This window comes from Salarias fasciatus, chromosome 11 (assembly GCF_902148845.1).
Source record: "Salarias fasciatus chromosome 11, fSalaFa1.1, whole genome shotgun sequence".
Taxonomy (NCBI): Eukaryota; Metazoa; Chordata; class Actinopteri; order Blenniiformes; family Blenniidae; genus Salarias; species Salarias fasciatus.
Window position 1 is genome coordinate 34,593,488 of NC_043755.1, and position 12,535 is coordinate 34,606,022.

A 12,535-nucleotide genomic window follows, 5' to 3' on the forward strand; every position below is an offset into this window, starting at 1 on the left:
GCCAGGATGAAAAGACGCAGCTTACTCAAGCCAGGTGAGGAGCATCAGGATCAGTGGCGTCACGGCGTTCTTCAGAAGACCACGACATCGATCACAGAATCACAGATTGAAAATGGAACAAGGACGAGCGTCTTACTTCACACGGGATGAGCAGCAGTATGCGGACTATATCGCGGCTGTCGGGGGGGCTCACTTAAAAAGGGGGGGTGCCCCAGAGCGAGGACTTTACACAAAACACGTCCATTAATATCACTCCATATATTCCAGCCTGTACGTCTGCTTTAAGTGGCGTTTAAGGCATAGCGCCCCCACGCTTCAATGGTGAGGACAAGTACTGCATGCAGGCCGCAGCTTTATTAAAGTGAAATAGTGACGCTCAGATCATCCACTAAAAATGGCCTAATTCTGCATATGATCCATGATTATGATCATACAAAAATGATAATAATAAAATACAGGAAATACACGGGGGAAACAGCATTTTGCCAATATTTAGGATATTTATTCAAGAAAATGTCAACTCTGTGTCGTGTTCTCTATTGAATCAGCTGTTCTCCTGCTGTGTTCTGTTTCATCCTCATCTGTCATGAAGAACAAACCTGTCGGCCAGAAAAGAACCTGCAGCAGCTGAAAACCAAATATAAAAATATCCTGCAGTCTGGTAAGTTACTTCAGTGTCGCCCAAAGAGCAGTTATCAAATGAAGTGATAAATTTGTTTCTTCTGAGAATGAATTTCCGTCTGATTTTAGCCGTTAAAAGAGTGGAGTCAGAATGATGTGGGACCGTTCACTCCTAACTACTGTAGTTGTTGCATCTGCAGGGTCTGGTTGACTTTAGGATTATTTTGTTGCTCAGATTATATGAAGACCAAAATAACTTTCAGCACAGACGTTTCAGAATCCTTTCTTTATTAATACAAGTCCTACAATAAAAGGTTCACAATTATTGTAAAGACAATGGAAGAAAAACCTTGATGAAATTGGTACTAAACCACACTGATGTAAAAAATAAAGAATAAGAAATAAAATACAACAACCTGAAGCTACACAATGAGTAAAATGAGAAACAAAGGAAAAATAAAAGTCTCACACCACTGAAATGGACACAGTATAACAGACAGCATCTGTTGGTCTGAACTGTCTCCTGAAAATAGGAAAATCCTCCTATTTCAGGACTCCAGCTTTAGGAGTGAACGGTCCCACATCGTTCTGACTCCACTCTTTTAACGGCTAAAATCAGACGGAAATTCATTCTCAGAAGAAACAAATTCATCACTTCATTTGATAACTGCTCTTTGGGCGACACTGAAGTAACCGACCAGACTGCAGAATATTTTCATGTCTGGTTTTCAGCTGCTGCAGGTTCTTTTCTGGCCGACAGGTTTGTTCTTCATGACAGATGAGGATGAAACAGAACACAGCAGGAGAACAGCTGATTCAATAGAGAACACGACACAGAGTTGAAATTTTCTTAAATAAATATCCTAAATATTGGCAAAATGCTGTTCCACCCCATATTTGATGTATTTTATTATTATTATTGTTATTATTATTTTTGTATGATCATAATCATGGATGCCGTCAGAGTCTTTCACCAGGGCTGACTTGATGCGGGGGCCATTGCGAGCTTGACGAAGTAAATTGTATACGCGGCTCATGTTGTTGTTGTTGGCTGCGGACTCCAGATGTATGGCCTCGGCTTGCCAGAACCGCTCCCTGTCCTCCGCTATAGCCACATTTCGCACGTAGTTCAGTCGGCGATACTCTGTCAGGTCGCCTCGGAGTCGCGCCTCACGCCGCTGTTCAATGATGTTGAGTGTCTTCTCCGAAATCCACGGCTTTCATCATAACAACAGAGACAAACTGCCTACAACGCTGGAAAGAGCACTTCAGCCTCTTACTGCACCGCAACACCACCCTTGCTCCCTCCATCATACCAGCTGCTGCAGACACAGCCCCCAACAGCGCCTGTAACATGGACCCCATAACATCCGCGGAGGTCAGAGCCGCCCTGAAAAAACTGAACAACAGGAAAGCCCCCGGCATTTGCTCCATAACCGCCGAGATGTTAAAGTCGGGCGGGGATGGCACTGTCGAGTGGCTGACCCACATCTTTAACAAGGCGTGGATAACGGAGCGGCTCCCCAGCGACTGGACCAGAGGGGTCATCCTGCCCTTCTGGAAGCGCAAAGGTGACAGGCTTGTCTGTGGGAACCATAGAGGCATTACACTACTCTCCATCCCCGGCAAGCTCTTTACTGAGATCTTGCTGACTCGTGCTCTCCCAGCCCTTAGAAGCAGCCGCCGTCCCCAGCAGGCTGGCTTTATGCCCAACCGCTCCACATCAGATCACATCTCTGCCGTCCGTCTTCTGACAGAGAAGGTCTATGAATTCCGGCGAGACCACCATCTCCACGTAGGATTCCTAGACCTCAAGGCTGCATTCGATACAGTCCACCACTCATCATTGTGGAGTATCCTACAAACCCTTGGCGCACCCCCGAAGATCATCACTCTCTTCAAGCTGCTCTACAGCAACGCACAGAGCCGTGTCCGTGTCAACGGCCGTGACTCCGACTGGTTTTCCATCTCCAGTGGTGTCCGCCAGGGCTGTGTAGCTGCTCCAGACCGGTTTAACTGCATCATCGACCACCTGATGCGCAGGGTCTGTGAGCGAGTACCCGGAGTGTCCTTTGGCAACTACCAACTGACTGATCTGGAGTACGCCGACGACACCATCCTGCTCAGCACCTCCTACAGTCAGCTGAGGGACTCTGAGTGTGAACAGTGAAGAGGCAGAAAAGCTTGGTCTCCATGTGAGCTGGACTAAGACCAAGTTCATGCATGTTGGTGAGGGACCAGACCCACCCCCTGTCCCGCTTGGTAACGACACCGTTGAGCCCGTGAAGAACTTTGTGTACCTGGGATCCACAGTGACAGATAACGGGGATCTTAAACCAGAGAGTCTCCGCAGGAGAGCCCTGGCAGCCTCTGCCCTGCAGTCTCTCTGGAAACCACTCTGGCGACATCAAGCCATCTCACGCAAGACGAAGGTCCAAATCTACAACACCGCCGTACTCTCCATTCTGCTATATGGCTCTGAAACATGGCCCCTAAATAAGACCCTGGCCACAAGAATAGATGGCTTTGACAGCAGGGCTCTCAGAACCATCGAGAACATCAGGTGGCCACAGCGAATATCCAACAAAGCGCTTAGAGCCGCACAAACCAGCCCAGAGCCTCCTGCCTGGCTGCACAACGCCGCATCCGCTGGTTCGGCCATGTTCTCCGTCTCCCCCTTGACCACCCGACAAGAGCCATCCTGAAGTTTGATCCAAAGGCCGCAGGCTGGAGACGACCACGAGGCAAGCCCCGCACTCGATGGCTTGACATTATTGCGGACGACCTCCGACAACACGGAGTAACCGTGAAGGACGCAGACCTGCTGGCACAAGATCGCCAGTACTGGAAAAACCTGGTTTCTCTGGTCGGCTCTACGCAACGGGACGGGACGCCAGCCCAACGCAGGAGCACTAAGTAAGTATAATCATGGATCATAGCAGAATGAGGCCATTGTTAGTGTCTGATCTGAGCGTCACCGTTTCACTTTAAAGGGGCTGTATCCTGCTTTTTTAGCTAGTACAAACCTTAGAAATGGCATTAACATGGTAATAGTTTATTTTTGGCGCAAAGGAAAAGTGATTTTGTGTGAAATAAAAGAGTTCCTGGGGCTAATTCTGAAACCCGGAAGAGAAAACGCTCTGGTTCACTGAAAATCCCGCCTCTCCCCCTGTGGACTTTGACTGACAGAGTACTTCAACCAGTCAGAGCTTCGTTAGCATCTCTAAGGGTTAGCTTTAGCTCTTTAGCTCTAGCTTCTCTACACAGAAATACACGCGAAAACGTCTTTTCCTGTTAGAAACTCACCAAGCGCAGACCCTCCAGACCCTTCAGACCCTTCAGACTCTTCAGACTCTTCAGACCCTTCAGACCCTTCAGACTCTTCAGACTCTTCAGACCCTTCAGACCCTTCAGACTCTTCAGACTCTTCAGACTCTTCAGACCCTTCAGACCCTTCAGACCCTTCAGACCCTTCAGACTCTTCAGACTCTTCAGACCCTTCAGACCCTTCAGACCCTTCAGACCCTTCAGACTCTTCAGACTCTTCAGACCCTTCAGACCCTTCAGACTCTTCAGACTCTTCAGACCCTTCAGACCCTTCAGACCCTTCAGACCCTTCAGCCTCTTCAGACTCTTCAGACCCTTCAGACCCTTCAGACCCTTCAGACTCTTCAGACCCTTCAGACCCTTCAGACCCTTCAGACCCTTCAGACCCTTCAGACTCTTGCTCTTGCTTGATTGTTGCTTTCAGACGATGGTTAAATTTTATCTATCAGAGATAGAAAAAAGTGGCAACTCTGATTGCCGAGGGCCTGTGGGGGGGGGGGGTGTGGGGGTGGGGGTGGGGGGGGGCATCTTCTCCGTGTGACGTGAACGTGGGAAACAGAGCGTTTTCACGGAGGGAGGGGCTGCCTCTCTGAGCAGCACAACAAGGAGGAAAGCTCAAACATGCAGGCGCGAAGGAAAAAATGCTTTGGGGTGTTTTTGGTGAGAACATAACTATATAACAAGGTTAAAACATACAAAAAGTGAATTTTACATGACACAGCCCCTTTAATAAAGCTGCGGCTTAATGGCTTTAATGATGCTCAACAGGCAGTGTACAGGTGTATTGTGTGGTTTTCTAAGAATAAACAAAAAGACAATAATCGTTATCATCTCACCACACATCCATATTTACAGACTATATGTATGTACGAGGGTGGACCCAAAAGTTCCCGGACTGTGGTTATAACTTTTTATTTTTAATCTTCGCAATTATTTGAAACTGTCACCTCCAAAATACTCTCCTTTGGCTTGAATACAACGCTGCACCCGAGATTTTCACTGTTCAGAAGAGTCGCCATGACCGTTAACTGTGCCGATAAGATAGAACTTCGATTTCCCCTCCCCCGCCTGTATGCCTGCCTTACCTTTCTGCTGCCGCTCCAGTTTCATCTTTTGACAACAAAAAGCTGTCGTCCGGGGCCAGATCAGGGGAATATGGCGGTGGGGAGGCTGGCTGGTCACGGTTTTAGTCCAAAAATATGCTTTACGCACAACATCTGGTGCTATTTCTGTGCGTAACGGGGCGTCCTGTGGTCTGCTGTCTGTCATGATGCGGCCATTTCCGGGAGTCTTCGTCTCCCTGCTTCTAATAACCGCCTGAGGATGATCAGTCTGGATCTCTACAATACTCCCATCAGATCTGCAATGTCATCAAAAGTCCTGCGTGGACCTACCAGGACGTCTTCTTCAGTTTTTGTGACGTTTCCTCTGTTCTGGAAGTGGATTGTTGTCCTCTGCGTGCCTGGTCTTCGTGATGTAATCTGATTACTCTTAAAGGGCCCAAACCACTCAGACACCCTAAGAATCCTTCTTAAAGAATGTCTGCAACATGGTGAGTGTTTCTGCCGCTGTTTTCCCAATTAAAAACAAAATGTTTTGACAGAGCGCATATCCGTGGATATCCGCCATCTTGAAAAATCGAAGAGCGGGGTGTAACTCTGTCAACATAAACAGTGACTGTCAGCTGACCGCTTCACGGGGGAAGACCAAACCTGGCACAGTTATGCATGAGGTTATCCTGTAGCGACATCTAGCGGCCAAAGTCGGAAATTCATTGTATTTTTTTATTAATAGAATCAGTCTGGAAACTTTTGGGTCCCCCCTCGTATAGATAATTTCCATAGAGATCAACACGGCCTGACACAGCATGAACACACTGACCACTTACAGAGATCAACCTGAACTAGCGGGAATTGCCCTTTAATGTCGATGTCTTCTATCAATCATTGTCAGTGCTAAGTAGGGCTGGGCGATACGGCAAAAAAAATGATCACAATTTTTTTTTTTTCAAATCATTCAATCTCGATTATAATCACGGTATGTTATATTGTTTTTAAACCCGTGTTGAAGCATCTGCACTGAAAACTAGAACTATAGAATAGTTTAACATTCTATGAACAAACCAAGTAAATAGCAATGCAAATTAAATAACATAAACATAGAAAAATAGAAGAACAATCTCACTGAACAGTGCAGTAAATGGAAAAAAAAATCTAGCACCAAGATAATAAAATCTTGCGATGCAGCATTTTTTCAGTAAAAGAGAAGAACTGAATGATCGTTAGTTAAAGTGTGACAGTTTCCAGCCCTGAGGATTTGAGGCTATGAAAGATTAAAAAACTAAAGAAACCGACTGGAGATAATGAAGGTGCTTCAGAATGGAAACATTATTTTCAAGTTATGATGCTAAATATGCTGCTGCCATCATTAATGCTTGCATCAAATGTACAACATTTAAATAATCTAGATTGGACAGATTAGACTTAAAATGTAACGGCACAAAACTACAATAATATAAAAAAAATAGACAAAATTAATCGTTTTCCTCCTCTCAGAATGTTGCTCGTACGGTGCAGTGGCCTGAAAAGACGACGCTGGCTGCGTTTACATGCAGTCAATATTCGTGTTAAGATAAATATTCTGGTTTCTGAAACATAATAACCCCAGGAGATCCTCATCCAGGCCACGGCCACAGACGACGCCATGACTGCATTTGCACTTCATGCCACTAGGGGTGCTGTTTGCATGTTCAACCTTATTTTACACAGACACCACAGAAGAAGCAGGGCGCTGCAGGCTCTCTGCATGTTGTTAGAAGAAGAGTGTTCACGGCAAGACGTGGTGACATGTTCAATGATGCAGTGCAGCGTTTTTTCAGAAAAGAGAGGAACTGAACCATCGTTAGTTAAACTGGATCACAAGTAGTTCCTGGACTCAAAAGACCAGATTCCTTGCGGCTCGGTGAGCTAGCAGCGGTGAGCTAGCAGCGGTGAGCTAGCAGCGGAGCAGCGTGGAGCAGCCTGTCCTGTCAGCAGCAGCCTCATCTTCAGGGGAAAACGCCGAGGCATGGCTGACTTCCTCTGCTTCGCTGCCCTCGCTCCACTCAGCTCATCTCTGGTTACTTCTCAGACAGCTGACAGGCGGAGGTTGAGCTGGAATAAGTGGACTGTGATTGGCTGTGTCACGCACATTTCTGCCATGTCTGATCGAGTAAATGTGCTCACAGCTGATCACCGTGATCGACTGGAAATTAATGGCGATCACCAATCACGATCATATAATCGCCCAGGCCTAGTGCTAATCAGACATAGCTGCCATAGAGCTAGCTTAAGCAACCTCGCCACAAGCAAGAGGGATACAACAAACAACATCCACTGCAACAGGGCGACTTACATTCTCTGGACGCTCACTGACACTGAGACAACCCACACCTGACTGCTCCCACCTGTCCTTGATGTCGGACTTCTCCGTCTGCCTCTTACTCTCCCACAGGAGCGGTGCTCAGCAGCCGTGAGCAGCGCCAACACTGCCCCTTAGTGGCTGGCGGTGCAAATAACGTCTCCAGTTATGAACATCCACCTTTCCACGAGTCGATCCAGATTATAAATGAGACAAGAGGAAGGGCGCGTGGTTTTTTCATTATCTTAATTGTACTCAGTAACGCGAGGGAGCTCAAATGTAGTGAAGTAAAATACTTGGGTCAAAATGTAATGGAGTAAAAGTAAAAATTACATATTTCAAAAACTACTTAGAAAATTACAAATTACTCATAAAAGCACCCCCCCCCCCCCCCCCCCCCCCCCCCGCACTGCTCTGACAGGTAAACAACAACAACAATAACACAGGAACACCCGCACTGCTCTGACAGGTCCTGGGGTAACTTCTGGAAGTTACTAGTTACTTGTTGAAGTCTCCTGTCATGATTAATGTCTGAACATCGGGCCCACATCTGTACTTCCATGGAGGAAGATGCTCTATAATCTGAGTGTCCATGGAGGAAGATGCTCTATAATCTGAGTGTCCATGGAGGAAGATGCTCTATAATCTGAGTGTTCATGGAGGAAGATGCTCTATAATCTGAGTGCTCATGGAGGAAGATGCTCTATAATCTGAGTGTTCATGGAGGAAGATGCTCTATAATCTGAGTGCTCATGGAGGAAGATGCTCTATAATCTGAGTGTTCATGGAGGAAGATGCTCTATCGCTGGGGGTGTGTTCCGTTGCAGAACGTGGAGCTGCTGTGGAGAACGGGACGGCAGCAGATCCTCCTCTGGTCCTCAGTGAGTTCTTTCTCTTCTTTCACCCAGAAGCTCAGAGCAGGAAGCAGTTCTGCTCCTCCGCCCTCCAGAGCAGCTGACAGCCGCTCTGCAGCGGCGCCCTCTAGAGGCCGAGCGGTCCAGATGTTCCCGCAGCCCGAGTAAAGCTCCTCTTCCTCTTTGTGGCTGCAGATGTGGAGCCGTGGCATCTGTACGGAGCGCTGCTGGCCGTGCCGGGCCTCCACCTGCTGCTGCTGCTGCTGCTGCTGCTGTGTGCCGGCCGCGGGCGGAGGCCTGCAGGGGGGGGGGGCAAGGTCTGCAGGGAGGCGGCGGAGGTCTGCAGGGCGGGGTGGAGGTCTGGAGGGGGGGGCGCGGAGGTCTGCATGGCCGGGGTCCAGAGGAAATGCAGATGATTTCCACAACTGCAGGGTGGAGGTCTGGACCTGCAGGGTGGAGGTCTAGACCTGCAGGGTGGAGGTCTAGACCCGCAGGGTGGAGGTCTAGACCCGCAGGGTGGAGGTCTAGACCTGCAGGGTGGAGGTCTAGACCCGCAGGGTGGAGGTCTAGACCCGCAGGGTGGAGGTCTTTGACATATTCAAACATGATTTTTCTTTTGAAGAAACGCAATAGCTGCTTTGCCAGTGAGTTACTTTAAAAATATTGTAACTCAGTTACTTTTTAAAAGAAGTAACTAGTAACTTTTGTTCAGTGGTGCCGATAGATGGCGCCCTTACTCTATGTAAACAATGTTGATGTTCTGTTTGAGAGACGTGCATCTGACGTCATCATTGTGCTCCAATCTGTTTGATTGGAGGAGAGCAGAGTGTGTTCAATGTGGAGGAAATGTTGAAGAAATAAATACGTCTGAGGACTGAAAGCTCCGCTCATTCTTCATCACGCAGATGCCACTGCGCTTCTCAAGCTTTACAACTTTAAATACTTTTTAAAAGTAACTTTCCCCTCATGGCGGACGAGCCGGCCGGACTGTTGGTGACGCTGCTGGAGGCGGGCTCATTTCCAGAGTCGACTGTCGTCGTCGTGGAAACGGACAGAAAAACACCAGGAACGTTTTTGTTTTGCTCACCATGGTTCCTGAGTATTTACTGAGTATTTAACTTCTGACTGTAACCGTGTCGGCATCAGTGTCTATTTTGAATAAATGTACTGATGATGATGGTGAAGGTGATGATGATGATGATGATGATGGTGAAGGTGATGATGATGATGATGATGATGGTGAAGGTGATGATGATGATGATGCAGTGTAATCTTCCTCCAGCTCCTCCGCCATGTGGAGTTTCCCGGAATCCACGACCACATGACGTAAAGCCCGCCGCCGTTGTCATGGCGACGGCTCTGCTGTCTCCTGCCCCTCCCGGTTCCTCCCGCCGCTCCGTCTCCTCCTCAAGGAGTCAGATTCACGTTTTGTGATCCTCTGAGGCTCCACCGGGACGGTCCGGAGGGCGGACGGTCCCGGGGCCGAGGGCGGGACAGCGGGGGGACAGGGCGGGACAGCGGGGAGACAGGGCGGGACAGCGGGGGGACAGGGCGGGACAGCGGGGAGACAGGGCGGGACAGCGGGGGGACAGGGCGGGACAGCGGAGGGACGGCTTTTAAATCCGCCTGGCACGCGCTCTCTCTCCCCGCCGCAGGACGCACCGGGGAGCCGGGGAACACCTGTGCACATGCGCACCAGCGGCGGCGGATCTCACCTGCATTAAAAAACAAAACAACAAAAAAAGGATAAAAACCCGCACGCGCGTGGAGCGGTGATCACGCGATCGGGACGTCCGGAAGAAAGCAAGAACTCACGCACGCACGCACGCGTGACTCTCTCAAAGTTCCGGTTCAGATGCAACAATTTGACATTCTAACTGACTTCGCGCACGCGCGCATTCACGCACGGTCTTCCATCAGCGGCGCAGCTTCCTTCCACCCCTCACAGTCTTCCAGGACGTCCGCAGACGGACCCCGGACCGTCCGGTAGTCCACCACACCCGAAACCTGAACCCGGGAGCCGTGGAACCGGAGCGGACACGTGACCGACCCGCGCGTGAACCAGGTCACCGAGAACCGGGAGGAAGACCAGGACGCCCCGAGGGACGCTCGGGACCGGCTGCTGGACATCTGTCCGATCTTGTGCGCGTGAGCGTGTGTGTGTGTGTGTGTGTGTGTGTGTGTGTGTGTGTGTGTGTGTGTGTGTTGGCTCCTCTGTCAGGATGTCTGCGGTGATATTGCTGCTACCTGTGACCCTGGTGCTGCTGAAAGGTGAGTCTACCTGTGTGTGCGTCCGTGTGTGTGTGTGTGCGCGCGCGCGTGTGTTTGCTGTTTTTCCTTCCATGTTGTCAAAGCTCAGATGTTCACTTGCGCTCGTGCACGTTTGTTTTTACATTAATGAAGTGAGGCATTATAATGGCGCGCGCGCACATTACTAATGCCTCGTGCACGCGCGCAGCTGTCGGTATTTTCAAGCATCAAAAGGTTTTCATTCTGTTTCAATCAGAAAGAAACTAAAATCCAGTCAGAGAGAAACTCAGAAGGAAGGAGGAGAGCTGAAGAACACACACACACACACACACACACACACACACACTCACACACACACTCACACACACACTCAAACGACATGTATCCTCAATCCCACTCCTTAAGTTGTGACCCAACCTTGGGTTCACTCCTCCATCACTCCTGCTCTCCTCCATCTCCCCTCCATCACTCCTCCTGCTGACCACAATCACTCCTCCCTCTTTCCTCCTCCTCTCCTCCCTCTCTCCTCCATCTCCCCTCCCTCTTTCCTCCTCCTCTCCTCCCTCTCTCCTCCATCAGAACAGAGCAGTCTGAGCAGTGAGGAGACGTTTCCTCCATCAGCGCCGCCTCCTTCCCGGCTGAGGCTCCGACTGCAAAACACACAAATCACATTAGAGACCATTAGAGGCCGAGAGCCATTAGGACCAGGGAGGTCTGAGAGGGTGTATGCACACACACACACACACACACACACACACACACACACACACACACACACACAAAGGGGTGTGTGAAGGATGCTGTGGCCTTCAGAGCCATGAGGAAACCTGGTGCTGCTGAGTTTTCAGGTCTGAGACGTTTGCGCCGAACCGGCTGGCGCCCCCTGCTGGCGGCGCCGCCGTGAAAGAAGCAGCGATACTGGAAAACCCTTTTCTGTCCACAGACACAAATCTGAACTGTTAGCAGCTCCGTGTCTGCAGCCAGAACGGAACAATCCGACCAATCAGAGCAGAAACGAACACCGCACCGGCATGCTAACATGCTAACATGCTAACCAGCGTCCCTCCATCTCACAAGAAAACAACCAAACCAGGCCTCCGAAAAAAGAACAAAACAAGCTGCCTTCTCCTCTTCAGGGCCATCGTCGACCTGCAGGCCGCATGTTTGACAGCCACCTGGTATTAAAAAGGGGCGGGGCTTCAGACAATTGGGGAATGTTTTTCCTTCAGGGACAAGTCAAAGGAACGGAAGCCCATTTCCACCACTTGAAAAAGAAAAACACGCACCTGGTATGTCATTATTATGAGATAGTAAGTCGAAATTATGAGATATTCATTCGTTCATTCGTTCATTCATTCATTCATTCATTCAACAACACGTACAACTCGCTCTAACAGAGGTCTGCCTGCTGGGCTGTGACCTGCCGACAGTCTGCTGACAGAGACCACAGGCTTCCAGATGCAGTTGAAGTTACAACCTCAGCCATATTATGGTTTTGTCCTTTCCAACTCAGAGCTGCTTCTTGCTTAAAATCCATTCCAGGGTGTGTTTGCTACTATAATACCACGTGAATCAGCAAGCACATCAAGTATTTCATTTATTTCAGCCATAAATCTCAACGTACAGACAGTCTACTTCTGTGTTCATTTAACGGCTCCCTGGCAGCTCACAGCGCTGAAGATCTTCGTGTGGGAGGCGGCTGAACCGGAACGCATGCGCAGATCGTATCCCATAATTTTGATTTACTATCTCATAATTTCGACTTATTATGTCATAATTATGACTTACTGTGTGGTGTTTTTTTTTTTTTTTAAGTGATGGAAATGGGCTTCCATACAAAGGTGAGAGACAGATGCAGGCGACCTGTCCAGGCCGTGTGGAAAAGGAAGTAAACCATGTAAACAGGAAGTACACAGAAAATAAAGGGAAGTAAAAAGAAAGTACGGTACATTCATGTCAGCAGAATGTAAACAGGAAGTGACCCATGTAAACAGTAAGTACACAGAACATGAAGGAAACTAAGCAGGAAACAAATCATGTACAACGTTACAAATGCGTTACAAATAAAACCTATTATCATCATT

At 48.9% G+C, this 12,535-nt stretch overlaps 1 protein-coding gene across 4 annotated transcripts in view; it reads left to right on the top strand.

Moving 5' to 3' along the window:
* scn1ba (sodium channel, voltage-gated, type I, beta a) overlaps positions 1-12,535 on the top strand; it is a 42,843-nt gene that overhangs the window by 13,614 nt on the left and 16,694 nt on the right. The gene's annotated exons all lie outside the window — the stretch shown is intronic.